This window comes from Pelecanus crispus, chromosome 1, assembly GCF_030463565.1.
Source record: "Pelecanus crispus isolate bPelCri1 chromosome 1, bPelCri1.pri, whole genome shotgun sequence".
NCBI lineage: Eukaryota > Metazoa > Chordata > Aves > Pelecaniformes > Pelecanidae > Pelecanus > Pelecanus crispus.
The window spans coordinates 191968920-191983878 of record NC_134643.1 but is presented as its reverse complement, the minus strand read 5'-3'; the positions used below and the strand labels follow the sequence as shown (position 1 = coordinate 191983878).

At 45.0% G+C, this 14959-nt stretch overlaps 1 protein-coding gene across 2 annotated transcripts in view; it reads left to right on the top strand.

Moving 5' to 3' along the window:
• ELF1 (E74 like ETS transcription factor 1) overlaps positions 1 to 14959 on the top strand; it is a 95948-nt gene that overhangs the window by 23401 nt on the left and 57588 nt on the right. Inside the window, exon 1 of one of the 2 annotated variants that reach the window (XM_075727434.1) lies at positions 1752 to 1778. The exons of the other annotated variant lie outside the window; for it this stretch is intronic. The gene's annotated coding sequence lies outside the window, so the exon portion shown is untranslated. Of the gene's footprint in view, positions 1 to 1751; positions 1779 to 14959 lie in introns of those variants that run through there. 2 annotated transcript variants of the gene reach the window in all.

The window sequence follows — 14959 nt, the reverse complement described above, 5'->3', positions numbered from 1 at the left end:
GCACAAGAAACAAATACTTTTAGATGTAAGATTGGATTAGAATTAACTTGTTGGAGAGAGGGAAAATACATCTGTTGCGAGAGGTGGAAAATATATAGTGACTAAAACAACATCGCGGTGTTTCCTCCACGTGGTCTGTTTTCAACTGAGAAATACAAATGAAGACAGATTTTGATGAAGAGCTGTAGCGAAGCTACTTTAGTAGTGACTTATTGATACCTTTACTCAGTAAGTCATAAACAATGTGCTGCTGCTGCTTCTCTTCAGATCTTCCACTGAAGCAGGCTGCAGAATAACATGATAAAATACATCTAATAAAATTGTACCTGGATAACTGCTCTTGAAACAATAAACTGGGAGCCAGTTTTGCCTTTGAGTGCCGCGCAGGTATCACAGGGACTGAATGACTTGGAAGTAAACCCAAAATTTTCTTCTCGGTTATTAAACGTAACCAGTAGTTGGAAATATCGATGTCCATAAAACAATGAGGCTTGCTCAGCGAACCGCTTGTGGGACTACTGTTTAATTATTACTGAGGGGGGGTGTTAATGACAGCTGCACTTAATCATCTTCGGAATTATTTCAATGTGTTTGCTAGACGTAGCTTCAGGTTTTTACTCCGGTCTTCAGTGCTGATGGCAAGGTTGCCTCTGCTGCTTTCTTTCCTCTCGCCTGCTTCCCAACTCCTTGCCCTGCAGTTACACCCTCTCCTTGTCTGCACGGGCTTGGGTCTTTGTGCCGTGCCTTCCCTTACGGAACGGCGTGCCGCTTTGGACTCTGTCCTTCTGGAAATTAGTGGAAAAGGAGTGCGCGTGCCAGCCTGCGCGCAGAGCCTGCGCTTACCCTTCCCACTAAAACAAAGCGGAAAGAAGTCTGTCCTCGCCCTCCGCGCCGTGTTTTTAAGACTAAATTTCTGTCAGGCCTTTTGGTGCACCTGATGAGCTGGTAGAGCCCACCCGAAGCGCTTCCGTTGCCTTCGGCTGTGCGCTGGGCGGCTTTCGGCGTGTTGCTTAGGAGGCACAGCGGTTCCTTTAGAGAACATGCGGAGCGTATCGGAAATTTACCGGGGATCCTTGAGAGCCCTGGCTCTGGAGTTAGGTGTGTCAGTGCTTCACTGAACGCTGCACGTCAACTAAATTTCCTTGAGCGATTTGGGCCCTCCCGGGTGTCGCTTTTTTGGGGGGGTTTAGCGTGAGCAAGGCGGCGTTGGTAGAAAATACCAGATGTTCCGTAGAAACGTGTTTATCTCCTTGTTGCTCAGGCAAAGGAGCGGGGTGGGACGTTACAGGCGGCCTCCAAGGTGCGAGCGCTGGCAGGTGGGCCGCCTCGCAGGCCCGCAGCGATGGCGAGGGGCGCGGGGGAGCCGCCGCCATGAGCCCGCCGCTGGGGCAAGCTGGGGCAGCCCGCCACGCTCCCTCAGGCTCCTCACACGAGGGCAAGCGAAGCGGGGCGCGAAGCCGGCCGGCCCCGCTCTGGCCGCCGAGCTGCCCCCCGCACCCCATCGGCGCTGCCCGGGGAGGGGAGGGGAGGGGAGGGGAGCGGAGCGGAGCGGGGCCGCCGCCACCTGCGGGCCGGGTGGGAGGCCGGGCCCGGCGGAGCGCTGGCCGCCGCCCGGGGCGTGTCGTGTCAAGCCGAGCCGAGCCGCGTCGAGCCGCCCGGCCCCGCGGTGACTCACCGGCCGGGGCCCGGGCACCACTTCCCCCCCTCGGCAGGAGCCATTTTAGCTGCACGAAGCTGCGGGGCGGCCGGGGCGGCGCCGCAGGCCCCGCGGCGAGGCGGTACGTGCTCCCCGGGGAGGGAAGGGACGGGACGGGACGGGAAGGGTGGGAGGCCGGGCAGGGGGGACGCGGCTTCCCCGGGCTGCTGCCCTCCGGCTGCCTCGACGTGCTGCCCGCGCCGGGAGTAGCTCTCCTCAGCCTTCTGGGGAAGACTGGGGGCGGGGGGCGGGGGGGGGGAGAAAAAGCGAACTTCTGGTCCGGTGCAGCACCAGGGCGCGCTTGGCAGAAACAAAAAATAAATTGAGCCGCCGGTAAAAGCGCCGTTTCGGGGCAGCAGCAGCAGCACGGTGGGCTGCCTGTAGCTGAGCGCGTCGCTCCGGGCGAAGGGCAGCGCGGCCGCCGCCACGCTTCTCTTGAACGGCGCGCTTCAGAAGTGTTGCAGCTGCTCTGTCGTTTTGCTGCCTTTTATAATTCCGTCGCCTTTGACGTGCGTGGAGGTGTCAGGCAGTGCTGCTCATCCTTCAGCCGCCGCTCAGCTGACTGTGCGACAAACGAGTTTTATTTATTCCGAAACTACGTTGGCCTGGGCCTGGTTAGCCTGTCGCAGACCGTGGGCCAAAGCGGTTCAGGCAGACCGGTCGCGATCAGCTCCGCGGCTTCGAGCACCTTTGCTCGGCCGCTGCCGTTCGCCCGCCGTGGTCCCGAGCGACTGTAAAATGGCAGGTGTGTCGTCTGGAAGATGGGTCGCTCTCTACGCCCCTGACCTTAAATTGCGGTTCTCTTTCTGCTGGAACAATCTCGTGCAGCGGCGGCCGCCGCGGTGGCCTTTTAAAATAGAGGGAGTGAGGTTGTTTTGTGCAGGAAAAAAAATGGGCCGGTACTCACCTTTTCCAGAAGATGATTAACAAACAGTAGTAATGGGGATGGCGTACATGGCAGAGGGACAGACCGATTATAAAATGGGCTTAGTGGTAGTTGTAATGGGAGAAGAAAATCCTGGAGGTAATTGCGGTGTGTCAAATTACTTTTAAAACTTTCAGTGGATGAAAACCACCTTGATTCTCCTGATTATGTACTTCTGAACTCTAGCACAATATTTTGAAAAAGAATGTTTCCACCTTGTTTATAGTTGAACAGAAATGCAGGCTAATATCTTCAGACCCTATATTTCAGTCTGTCAGTTGAGAAATAAATATCTTCTTATTGAAAATGAAATGACAAGGAGCTCAAACTGTTGCGCACAGGGGAATACTTCCCAGTTTCATTTACTGTATGGAGCCTATATCTGAGAAGTATAATGGAGTCTTGTTTAATACTGTGATCAGTTGCAGGGGAGGGAAAGAAGGAGGCAACCATTAAGTAAATGGTCATGCTTGGGATGAGGCTGTCTCTTGTCTTCAGCCTTTCCAGTATTCACCCATATTTTCCTTCTGCATTTTACAGTACGGTGTGTTTTTAACCGTCTTTTGATTTTATGTTTTGCCCTTTTTCTTTCTAAAACAATAGGTTTTGCAAGGTTTGGGGGGATTTATTCAGTGCATTGTTTCATGTTGAAAAATCCACAGAGGAAATGGTAGAACTACAGAGGAACCACTTGGAAAAAAATTGTTTTGAGTTAGCGACAGAAGTTTTTTACTGAAAAATTCTTTAAGTTATTTGCATCTTCCTTTTTTTCATCATGAGTTTTATTTTCAATTCTTGGGGCTGAGCCAAGAACTGTCTGCCGTGCTTGCAACCGGCCAAGCACAAGCCTCCCTTTCCTTACCTGTTCCCTCCCCTTCTTTCTGCTGTACTGGGCCCTGTCAAGACATCCAGCCTTAAAAACCTGAGTTATCCTAAGCTGGCTCCCAAGCTGCAGCTGCTTATCTTGGGCAGAAGGCTTTTTGTGTGCTAAAGGGCAAGTAACTGCTGCTGCTTTCTCTCTAGCAGGGCTTCACAGAGGAGCAGTTCCTATTTGAAGGCAAAGCTGCCATGTTCAGGCTCTCTTGCTGCTGCGCAAGGACTGCGCCAGGGCTACAGAAGCATCTGGGGTGCAGTGGTGAAGTTAGGAAAAAGTGATTTGAAAGTCCTCCAAGCCTTACAGATGACAGCTTGGACAGATCTTCTAGAAGGCGGAGAAATGGATTAGAAGGGATAGAGAAATGGCATTAGTTTTTGTTGATTTTTATAGCTAAACCCTGTGTTTGTCTGAAAAATCTTTTCTTCTTTCCCCCCACCCTAAGGCAGGGATCTTTCAGTTTGGATTGAGTTTGTGGTTGTTGAGAGATGAGCCATGGGAGTGGTATCATTAGATGCCAGTTAGCTTGAACATTATTTCCAGACCCATGGTTTTACAGAAATGCCTGTTTTCTAATGTGCTCTTTTTTTTTTAATCCGATGAATATTAGAATTGCTAAGTGCGTGATCTTGGCATTCAAATGAGAAAAGAAAAGAAGTAAACGTCCAGATTTGAAGAATGTTGTTGGCCTGGTATAGCCTGATGTTTCAGTATTGCTGCAAACTCATACTTCAGTGGTGTGCATTACTCTTTGGACACGTCTGTGTATTAAAAAAAAAACCAAATTCAAGGTATATAAGTGTACCCTTTTCTCTCTTTTCAGCACAGCTGTATTCACGGTGAGCTGACAGAAAAGGCTTTGTAAGAAAAACACAGGATTTCCCTCTGTATCAGAGGAGAAGCTTTGATCTCCAAACCAGCTGTCATTTCTTGCAGGAGTTAGCAAAAGTTTCTCAGCTTTTGCTGGCAGATTTTGGTCTTTTCACTGACAGTTTTGGTAACTCGCTGGAGTTTTGTTGGCTGCGTGAGGAGCAGCAAGGACTTTCCCCCGCTGGAATGATTCAGCACAGGAGTGGCAGGAGGTGGAGTTCACTTTTCCAGCCTTGGTTACAATCCACTCCCTGAGCGCTGAGTATGTGCTATCATATGCCAGTGATTTGCTGTACTTATCCTTTTAATGCCACTGATGTGCTTTAGAGATGATTTGCTTCCTTAAATCTTACTTAAATGTTACTTTCTTAAATCTTACTTAAATGTTCATTCACAGATAAAGTAGTTGACTGAGACTATACATACTGAAATTTGAAGTCTTTTGCTTATCAAAAGTCCGCAGCAGCCATGTGAAAGACTCTAGACATTGTCACTCTCCTGACCTGACGGGGCTAATCTGTGTAGAGGTAAAAACGATTTATTCTTCAATATGGGCCTGTCCTGTGGCAAAGCTTCCCACTGTGTCAGCCTTTGTGCTAAAAGGATCCCATTAGATAGGGACTAAAGTTTATGCATTCTTACCTTGATGTGCTTTAGGCCTTAACTACCTACCAGCTATCTTTAGGGATGAATCGGATGGCTAGAGCTCAGGTCATTTATTTGTCCTTAAAAGAGATCAGTCATCTTGTGTCACGTGTGACTTTGTACTAGGTTCAGGTTTGAATGTGAAAATGAGAGCTGTTTTGTTAGCCTGGAAAGAACCTCCAATTCTTAAACTTGCATGTAAAAATTATTTCTGTCTGTATTGGGGGAAAAATATTACGGTTAAGATAATTTGCTAGGAATAGAAATACTAAATACATAAGTTGGAAACTGTGGGAAAGGGTAGTTTTTAGATGGATTGAATGTCACTGTCTGCTTCTATAATTAGACATTTTAGTCTATTTCTAGAACACCCTATATTTAACTCATCGTCAACGTGTCTGTGTGAATATACCAAATATTTTTTATTTTGAAGGGACTGTTTTGCGCTTCTTGAATGGTTACCGTTAGCGTACTAACGGTCTCATCGCTTCATTTGCGAGCTCCTTCCGCATTTGTCTCACCTTCTTGCGTGGTAGTGGTTTGACTTCTTAAGCGGGCTCAGTATAAATGTCATCCCACACAAGGCTGGGTTTCAGAATCGGAAGAAAGGGGTGAACTTGGTTGTTTCAAATTGTTGTCTGCTGTTGAGAGAAAAAAAACCATGTTACTATATATTGTGGCTGCATATACTGTTTTTGTCATGCCGTATGTTCCTCTAGAGTTACTTGTGTTTTTCATGGGATCTTTTGACAGAGTTAATAAAGCTGACAGGTTAGGAGAAAGCTACGTTGCTTTTATGAGCTTTGTATCAAGTCACTTCTGCTGTTGTCCGGTTCCTGGCTATCTCAGTGTTTATTCAGTTTTATATTGCAGCTAGGGAGAGAAGTAGCAAAACGTGATTGTGAAACTACGGTTACAACTTGTGATACCCAGGGCTGACCGCTGTCAGAAAATTAATGTTTAACTTGCTCTTCCAACCAGACTCAATTTCAAATTAAAAGCAAGTTGATGAGGATACTGTTAGTTTTCTCCTCTTTGTGTGTGCTGCGTGTGCTGCGCTAGATAATGTTGGAGCTAACAAGAATAGTTTCCCAAGGATGCGATAGCATGGTTGGTTTTTAGTGGAGGTTGTCTTTCTGACCAGAAGATGACCCTCTTAGGAACAGCTTTTGTGAAAACTGTGTCTTGAAGGCACCAGGGCTTGCACGTTGTCTGCTGAAGGCAGAATTTTGCCTGACGTCCTCCTCAGTGGTGGTTACGTTACCCACTCCTGTTCTCTTGGTACGGGTGCTGGTTTGTGCTGTTATTTCCCACCCCCTCTCCAGAGCCTCTGTAAACTATTTACTCTCTGTAGCTATTCAAGCTTTGTCACGGTGCCTGTAAATTAAGCGTGCGAACGAGGGTATGAGCTATCAAGAAAATAATTAGGACCCTTACATGCCGTGGAGCGCAAAGGGTGGCAAACCTGCACACATTGCAAGAGTTTACTTCTCTGTCTCCTGGTGCCTCCGAACCAGCTTGTCAAGAGCCCAGCAAGAGGCTCCAGGCGCCCTTGGTGGTGTGCTACTGAGAGGCTGCCATCCTGTTTTTTTCAAAAAAAACAACCAACTTTTGTTTATTGCAAGAGAAAAGAAGGAACTGGGTAGAGAGGAAGTGTCTGTTTGGGGCTTTTTTTCTTTACAAAGGTGGTTTAGACATATGAATGAAAATGAAACTTTCTGTGTTGAGAAACAGTCTCAAGTTTGACTGCTAGGGATGGCTTGCGGCATTTTTAAAAATACTGGCCCTTTTCTATTCAAAAAAAGTATATTTCTTTTAGGATCAGCTAAAAGCAACAATGAAATAAGCTGCTTTTGAAGCAGCTAAGAGAAATACAATTTTAATTTGTCTGATAGGGCTGTAATGTAGAAAGCCATTAATTTAGACCATTTAAAAATGGGCTGTGGAGGTATTTCCAGAGAAGAAAACCAAGATGAAAGTTACTGGTTGAAATTCTACTGTTGGTAGAACATTTTCCTAAATGTGCACTTCTGAAAGACATGTCTAATTTTGGATGCTTGATGTAATACAACATTCTACCATTCCTTTTTATAAAAAGATAATTGTCTTTTAATACGATCCTTCAAATGAGCTGTATTAAATGTTGTTTCAGTGGCAATGGACTAGAAATAATTCTCAACGGTAAGAAATGTCGGAAACTTTTGCCGAACTACAAGATAAGGGCTCGGTCTTGCAAATGTTTTGTTTAAAAATAATAGGGATATTTGCAGAAAAGGTTTAATACTTCTGAAGCCACGTAGTTAGGAAGGGTACATTTTGTGCCTAGATTCTGATGTTTGTAATGTTTAAAGCTTCTTTTATGGGTGCCCTGCGTTCAGGCAGACTTAAGAAGCATTTTGTTAATTGGTACTGCTAGGCTTCATAAACAGAAGAGCTGTGATGACATTTTATTGATATACTGTGATTTAAAATGTGTGCATTTGAGGGGAGAGACGGTAGCAGTTATTAGTTACAAATAGCTAGCTAGGTAAAATAGCTGCTGCCCTGAGAGAAGAGACGCAAACCTACTGATCCATACATGCTGCACAGATGCAGCATGTCTGGGGGGAAAAAAAAAAATTAAAAAATCAATGGGAAGGTTTGTGGGTTCATTTTTGCTGCCTTACAGGAGGGTCTGTAGATGGGGTAAAATCAGGGAAAAAGAAGACTGTGTGGAGGAAGCAGCTTGCCTTCTGACAGAGGCTGCCTTGCAAGAACCTGTTGTTACGCCGTCTGTCGTGAACAAGCCTGGTATTTACTAACTAGATGGGAGAGTGATGCTAGCGCCTCGATGCTGTCTCCGGTATCTGCACACACCGTGTGCGTATCCAGCTTACGTGCACGCTGAAGGTGCTTCAGCCTCACCCTAGCTGCTCTTTTTCACTCGTAAGTGAAGGTTGCGTGCATAAGCACCCCGGTTGCTTGGCGGCACGTCCCGTTAAACCCATGCGGCAATGTTTTATGTGGATATGCCCTGAAGCACAGAAGGGAGGTTTGGACCAAGCAAGTCTTACTCAGGTAATGACCTGTCCTGGAGGTGATGGGTTGTAAATCCTTAAATGGCTCATTTAGCATCTGCCCAGGACCTTAGCTTGCCCTTAGGTTCTTGACTCAACAGTGAGCTGCACTAGTTGAGCTGAAGTTGCAATTTAAACTGTAGGCCTATGTTTTTGTGAGCATATGAATTTGCACTAAGTCTAATTTAATTTAAAACGTACCCTTAGTGAAACAGTTAGAGGTGGGCATGATTGTTCCTAGATGTTTCCATGGCTGGAGTACTCATCCAGCTGCCTCAGCGCTGCTTGAGGGGTGCCACCCTCATTTTTCCTAACTGACAGCATGGGGTTTTTTCCTAGTGTTTTATTGCCTTCCCCGCCCATCTGCAGTCTGAACTGTTTGTGTGAGCAACCCCTTATCTCGTTCTGCTAAGATGAGCCAAGTTGGCAAGTCAGCTGTCCACGCCATGGGAGGTTGCCAGGCTGGTTGACTGAACCAGGTTAGGGATTGATTTCGGAGCGGTGGAGCTGGGGAGTTTCTAAGAGCTGCAGTTGAGAAATAAGGGGAAGGACAAAGTAGCATGGTTGTCCTTGGAAGAGGACCCTTGTCTATGGCAAAAGCTTCAATGAAGTGATAATTAGGACAGTTAACTCTCTTCTACATGTCACATCTAAACTCTCTTAAAAACTTGTTTTCCAAATGAGTTCTCTGAACACCACAGCTAGATCCTTCTGATTGAGAGGAAGAGTGTGTTAACTAATAAATTTGATTTCGCTCCAAATTACGTGGAGGTGTAAGTCTTGATAATATAAAATGGGAAGAAAAGGTGTTGGTTGGTTGGTTGGTTGGGGAACCTGTGCAAATAAAAGTTTTTGGTGGAGGGAGAAGCTTGGACTTTTTTGTTCTTTTTCCTTCTGGGAGAAGAGAGGGAAGGAAATGCAGGGATGAGAACTGTGTCTTTTTGAAAGAATTTTAACTTCTTGCTTTGTTTAAAAATATTCTAGTTATTCCTGTCTGCAAATCAGGTTATTGAAATGAAGTGATGACCTTTGCTCTGAGCCGGGAACAATACAGGAGGAAAGCAGGTGTTTGGGAAGATTAAACCTCTTACCTCAGCTAGAAAATGTTCAGAGAGAGCTGAAGCTCTAAGGATGCCATATTCTTGCTGAGAGTAAAAATGTAAGAACGAGGAAGAATTTCAAAAGTTGATTATGGTCAGTTGCCAAGAGCAATGCCGTGATAAATTATTAACTCATTGCACTGTAGTGCCTCGTAGTGCAAACAGAATAGCTGGTTATTGTGCTCTGCTTGGTAAGTCAACACTGTAAAAAATTCCTTGGTTATCTGGAAAATGTCTTCTTTGGGGTGTTTATTAAAGGCACACTGTAGGATTAAAAATCATGTTCCCCTCTGTTGAAGATGGTTAAAACAAACAGAAATCCGTGAAGACAGTTTCTTTCTGGCTGTCTGGGGAGCCTGGTCGGTGGGTGTCGATCAGCTCAGTTTTGCTTTTGCTCCTCTCTCTATATGGCGCTGTGGTGAGGTGTGATCCCTCCTACCTCCCCCAAAAAACACACCGGTAGCAAGGCAGTCAGACTACTAGTTGCAGAGACAGGAGACGAGTTGACTCATAGCTGTTCTGCAGGAAGAGCCGTTCCGTGGAGACCACTCTTTCCCTGTTAGCTGTAACCGAGTCGGAGGAAGAAATGGAGGGGGCAGGCTGTTCGGAGCGTGCGGGTGTCTTGCTGATGCCACGCAGCAGCAGCTTTGAGGAGTAAATTTTCAATTTTGTAAGAACTGAGACATCCTGATTTTTGTTTTGCTTTTATAAATACCGCAACATTTACCTTGCCATTTTTGCTTAAAACATAACAGAGCTTGAAAACTTAGGCGATCTTAAGGTGCCTCAAAATAATTTATAAAAGAACTCCCCCACCCTTATTCTAGCCCTATGCTTGTGTTTCATTACATTTTTTGCTAATTTAATAGTGTCTAATCAATATAATAGAGACGATTACGCTTGTAAATATAACTTTTTGGTGTTATGCTTAGAGCTAGTACAATAGTAATACCATGAAAATAAATACATATGAGAATTTTGAAATGTTTGCTGTAATAAAATCTGTAGTTCATTAGCAGGACACAGATGAACTTTCAGGGTTAAAAAGAATATCCAGTTTGAGAGTAAACCGTTTCTGGATCAGTGTCAGCATCTGCCACCCCAGTTTTCTTAGGAAAACATTGAATCCTGCCAGTACATGTTGCAAGATATGACCAACGTGACTTACAAACTAAGAGGCAAATCTACAAAATGCTGTTGGCTACATAGTATTGTTGGAATCTGAGATGGAAAATACTTTTTCTTCAGTTCTCTTCTAAGTCCTTTTGCCAATCCAGCAAAATTTAGTAAGGTTCAGATCATGCTGCAAGGCTTTTTTGTTCAGAAAGGCTTTTGAGCAACCATTACTTTTTATCTTTTTTTTAATTTGTTGGCTGCTTGGTATTACTTGAGTGTTTGTCAAGGGTGGGACTTGTGTCTTCAGTGGATGTCAGACATGCTGCAGAAGCGAGCTTCTGCTACAAGTTCTTCCACTGGCTTTCTGTCAGTGTGTGATGGGTCCTGGTTGAGGGCTTGAGTTCCGACTTTCAAGGCATGAAGGGGTCAAGTGCCCAGTGACATGGAAGGACGTAGTTTGTCTTTTGAAGCGCCGGACAGCTGCAGTTCTCTGGGATAACCCAGATGGTCACAGAGCTCAGATGGGAACACGTGAAAGCTGGGGACAAAGTGTGCTTTGTTGGAGGAACTAGGTTTCTAGTTAGAAATGAGGAAAATTTGGAGCCTGGTCATTTTCAGGAAACTGCAGACCACTGACTTTGAGATGGCTGTTCTACTAACAGTGCCAGTCACCGTGTGAAGACATTTTTATTCCCAGGTGTTCTGGGATGGGGATGGAGAGCACCTTAGGATGGAGAGCCTCAGTTCCATAAAGGGTAAAATGTGCCAGAAACTCCATGAAATCCAATGAAGACTTTTTTACTGCTTTTAAGTTTACGCAGAAAATGCTTCTAGACTATAGCAGTAGATGATAGTGTTAAATCTACTACATATCTACCGGTTGGTGTATTTCCCAACTTAATTACACGAGTGACGTATCTTCTGTTGCTTTAGTTGGCAACCCTGCAGATACAGCTCAAAATTGGTTTTCCTCAGTTTTATACCACCAGTTAGCCATTGGTGGGGGAAGGATACAAAGCCATCTTATTAATTTTTCATCCTACCTAGAAGTATAGTTTTTAGGCTGGCTAAGGAAAAGGTGTTTTCTAACAGGTGACATTATGGGGTAATCTGAGACTGAGCAGAAGACTACTTAGAGAGGGGCTGCGTATAGCATATTGCTTCACATGTAGATACTGTAAAAATTACAGCTGTGCTGGAGTTTCTGCTTTTCACTGAAATTTTGCTTTTTCTAGCAGTTAGTTCTTTGCTTGCTTAAGCTATATTAATTCTTGTGCTTATCGTATTGGTACTAAGTGCTTCTTCAGCATTTCAGTTTTCTGGTAGACAACTAGGTGTTACCGTGGGTATTAGTGTTAGAAAAGCCCTGCAGATCATCTAACCTGTCCTCTTTTCTAGGACAGCGTGGTCCCATTAAGTAGACATGCTGGTGCCATATTTGGCAGTGTGGTTTCTGCTGCTGGTTGTGGTTCGTTTCTGAAGATTTCTGCTTGTTTGCTTCTTCATCTATTAAGTCAAGTAACTTGGTTTCTTGGTGCTGTACAAGCCCATTTGGGGAACGGCAAACTCTTAAAACCTCCAGAGCTGGCTTGTGTTGCTGTCCTGGGCCAAGCTGGACGAGAACATGCCAGCAGCCTTTTATACCCTGCTTTGGTGGCCTTCTGGGACCACATTTCAATACACTTGACCCAAATACTTTTTATCCATCCAGCTGTCTGGCTTTCTGTGTGTGGGCTTAACTTAATTTTTTTTTCTTCTTTTTTTTTTTTTTTTTTTTTTTTTTAGAAGGTGTCACGGAGTTTCTCCCCCTCGTGGGAGGCCGTGGCCCGTGCAGGAGGACAGGCGTGGTCGGTGACAAGCGCAAGGGGGGGGGCAGACGTGGCTGTGCAGGCAGGAAACACTCGTCGCTGGGTCCTGGTATCTTCGGCTGTGCTTCCTGTCAGTTAAACCACGAGCAGGGGAGCAGATGCACCCAGAGATGACGACTCCGCTGTCTGCCCCAGGCAGCCATTGTGTAACAAGTCTTCTCAAGAGCGTACCCACGCCTGTATGCTTTTGACTTCGTTATGCATCCAAGACCCTTGTGTAGATACCTGAGAGTAAAGATCAGAATTTAATTAGTTCGACAGACAGCAGTACTTGAACTCCTGAAGCATGAACTGTAAAAGAGTAGCCACGGGAGTTATCCTAAGGCAGTGAGAGCTCAGGTCCCGTGTTTCCACTGCTACCAGTGTAGGAGTTTTTAAATGCGTATGAGAAACGGACAGATTGGGTGTGAAGTCATGCAGTTTCATTAATCTCTTTCTGGGCAGATAATTGCCACATTACTTGACCCGATGAGTTTTTATTGTAAGATCCTGTTATCTTTGGAGTGGGAGTGGTTTTTTTATTATTATTATTAATTTTTTTTTTTCATTTTAATCCACTTGCGGATCTGTGTGTTTCTCAGGCAGCTCTGGCTTTCAGTTAAACAACTTGTTACAAGTGCACAGAAAAAGCACATAAAGCCTTCTATTCTAAAAGATGCAATGTTTTTTAAGTAGGTCTCATGATTTCTGAAGATATGCATGTTATTGCAACGTAGTTAATTTATTGAAGCTAGAACTCTAATAATATCTTCCCCAGCATCAGATTTTAGAGAACTGAGTACTCTGCACATCAAAATTATGTTAGAACTGAAACTGTGCGGATTCATTTCAGCCTTTTTGTCTGATTTGATGCTTTTTTCTTCCTCATGTGACATAACTCCCAGAATATTGTTTTTCTCCCTTAAACTGTTTATTTGTTGACTAGCCAGCATTGAGTAAAGACGTCTTTGCCACATGATAAAATGTTTCTGTACTACGTGCTCTTTAAAATAGAGGCTCTCAGCCTGAGGGGCATATCCTCTGGGTGGGGAAGACTAGAAAGGTTGTAGAGGCAGTGAGATTGGATGGATAAGGGGTTTTGGGGGTGGTTTTTTGCTTGTTTGTTGGGGTTTTTTTCTCCTGACTTCTCTTGGGTTATGAAGCACCGTGCATTGCACCCTGCACGAGAGGTGGGGAGGAGATGGTTCTGTGCTCTGCAGAAGAGCTGCTCTTGCAGGGGCAGGAACTGCTCATAGCTCTTGGTGGTCCTTGACCCTGAGGGAGCAGCTTCTGGTCCCCCCGGGTTTCTGCAGGGCCAGGAGCCAGCACCACAAGGGCAAAACTCTGCATTTTGCCTCTGTGAAAGGCACCAGCTCTCACATTTCTAACATAGCTGTGCTGGAAGCCTTTCATAGTGACAGGATGCTTCTGCTGACCTTTTTTCCTTTCAGTTTTGAGCACCGTTTTTCTTAGTACTGTCTTGTTTGAGAGAGGAAGAGTACAAATGGGGCACAGCCCTCTGGGGGGAACACATAGTAAAACCTCCACAAAACTCTGCTTGAAGTTTATGGCATCTTGAAAAAAGGCATAGTATTGGGTTTTTTTCCCCACCTACCCACAATTCTGATATTAATTTGTTGTATCTGTGACCACAGCAAACGACTGAGACTTCACAGAAGTAGATGAAATGTTAGGCAACAGAAGAGAAAAATAAAGGAGGTTGGAGGATAAATGAAGGGATGGATTAGAAACTGTATAAAGCAACCTCTCCCTGCATTACCTTGTTTATGATACTAGTTAATCTTCCACTTTAACCTCAGCTTTCCCTTGGTTTTTGTTTTTGGGGTTTTTTTTAATTTTTTTCCCCTGACTCTGTACAGGTTGAATGTCGCACTTGGAGAGAGGAAAGGGTAGGGTAGAAGTGGTAGACAGAATGTTTTTTATCTCTGTTTTCTATGATAATGTGCAAGTTTTCATAACAGAGCTGATGTCTGCTGAGGACCTTGCGTGATGAGGCCGTTGTACTGCAAGAAAGGCTAGAGTGCTTGCTTCAGCCACACCATATGCTTGTTTTCCCAGAGACCTAAATGGAAATGGTCAGAGGGCTGGAACACCTCTCCTGTGAAGAAGAGAGTTGGGGTTGTTCAGCCTGGAGAAGAGAAGGCTTTGGGGAGACCTTATTGCAGCCTTTCAGTATATAAAGGGGGCTCATAAGAAAGATAAAGACATTTTACCAAGGTCTGTAGTGACAGGACAAGGGACCACGGTTTTAAACTGAAAGGGAGGGGGTTTAGATTGGACCTAAGGAAGAAATTCTTTACTGTGAGGATGGTGAGACACTGGCACAGATTGCTCAGAGAAGTTGTGGATGCCCCATCATTGGAAATGTTCAAGGTCGTGTTGGATGGGGCTTTGAGCAACCTGATTTAGTGCAAAATGTCCCTGCCCATGGCAGGGGGGTTTGTGCTGGATGATCTTTAAGGGTCCCTTCCAACCCAAACCATTCTGTGATTCTATGAGTTGAGGCCTGGATCAACTCCTAATAATTTAGGCAAGTCAGATAAGTGACTCAAGGAACGTCCTTTCATTTCCAGGAGATGCATCCCACCTTTTCTCCCATTGATTACAGGGAAAACTTAGAGCAACCAAAATAATTTCTTCACAGTTGTTTGAGGTTCTTAGAATTAATCTGAATTTAGAGGACTTGATTGTCATGAAAAATCCTACTTTTGTGGGCAGAAGGAGGAAAAGCTGTCATAGGAGAAAATTGTTTCCTGATGGTAGAAGCTGTGTGGGTGCCTGTCTGCTTGACCGTTCTCCTGTGTATGTG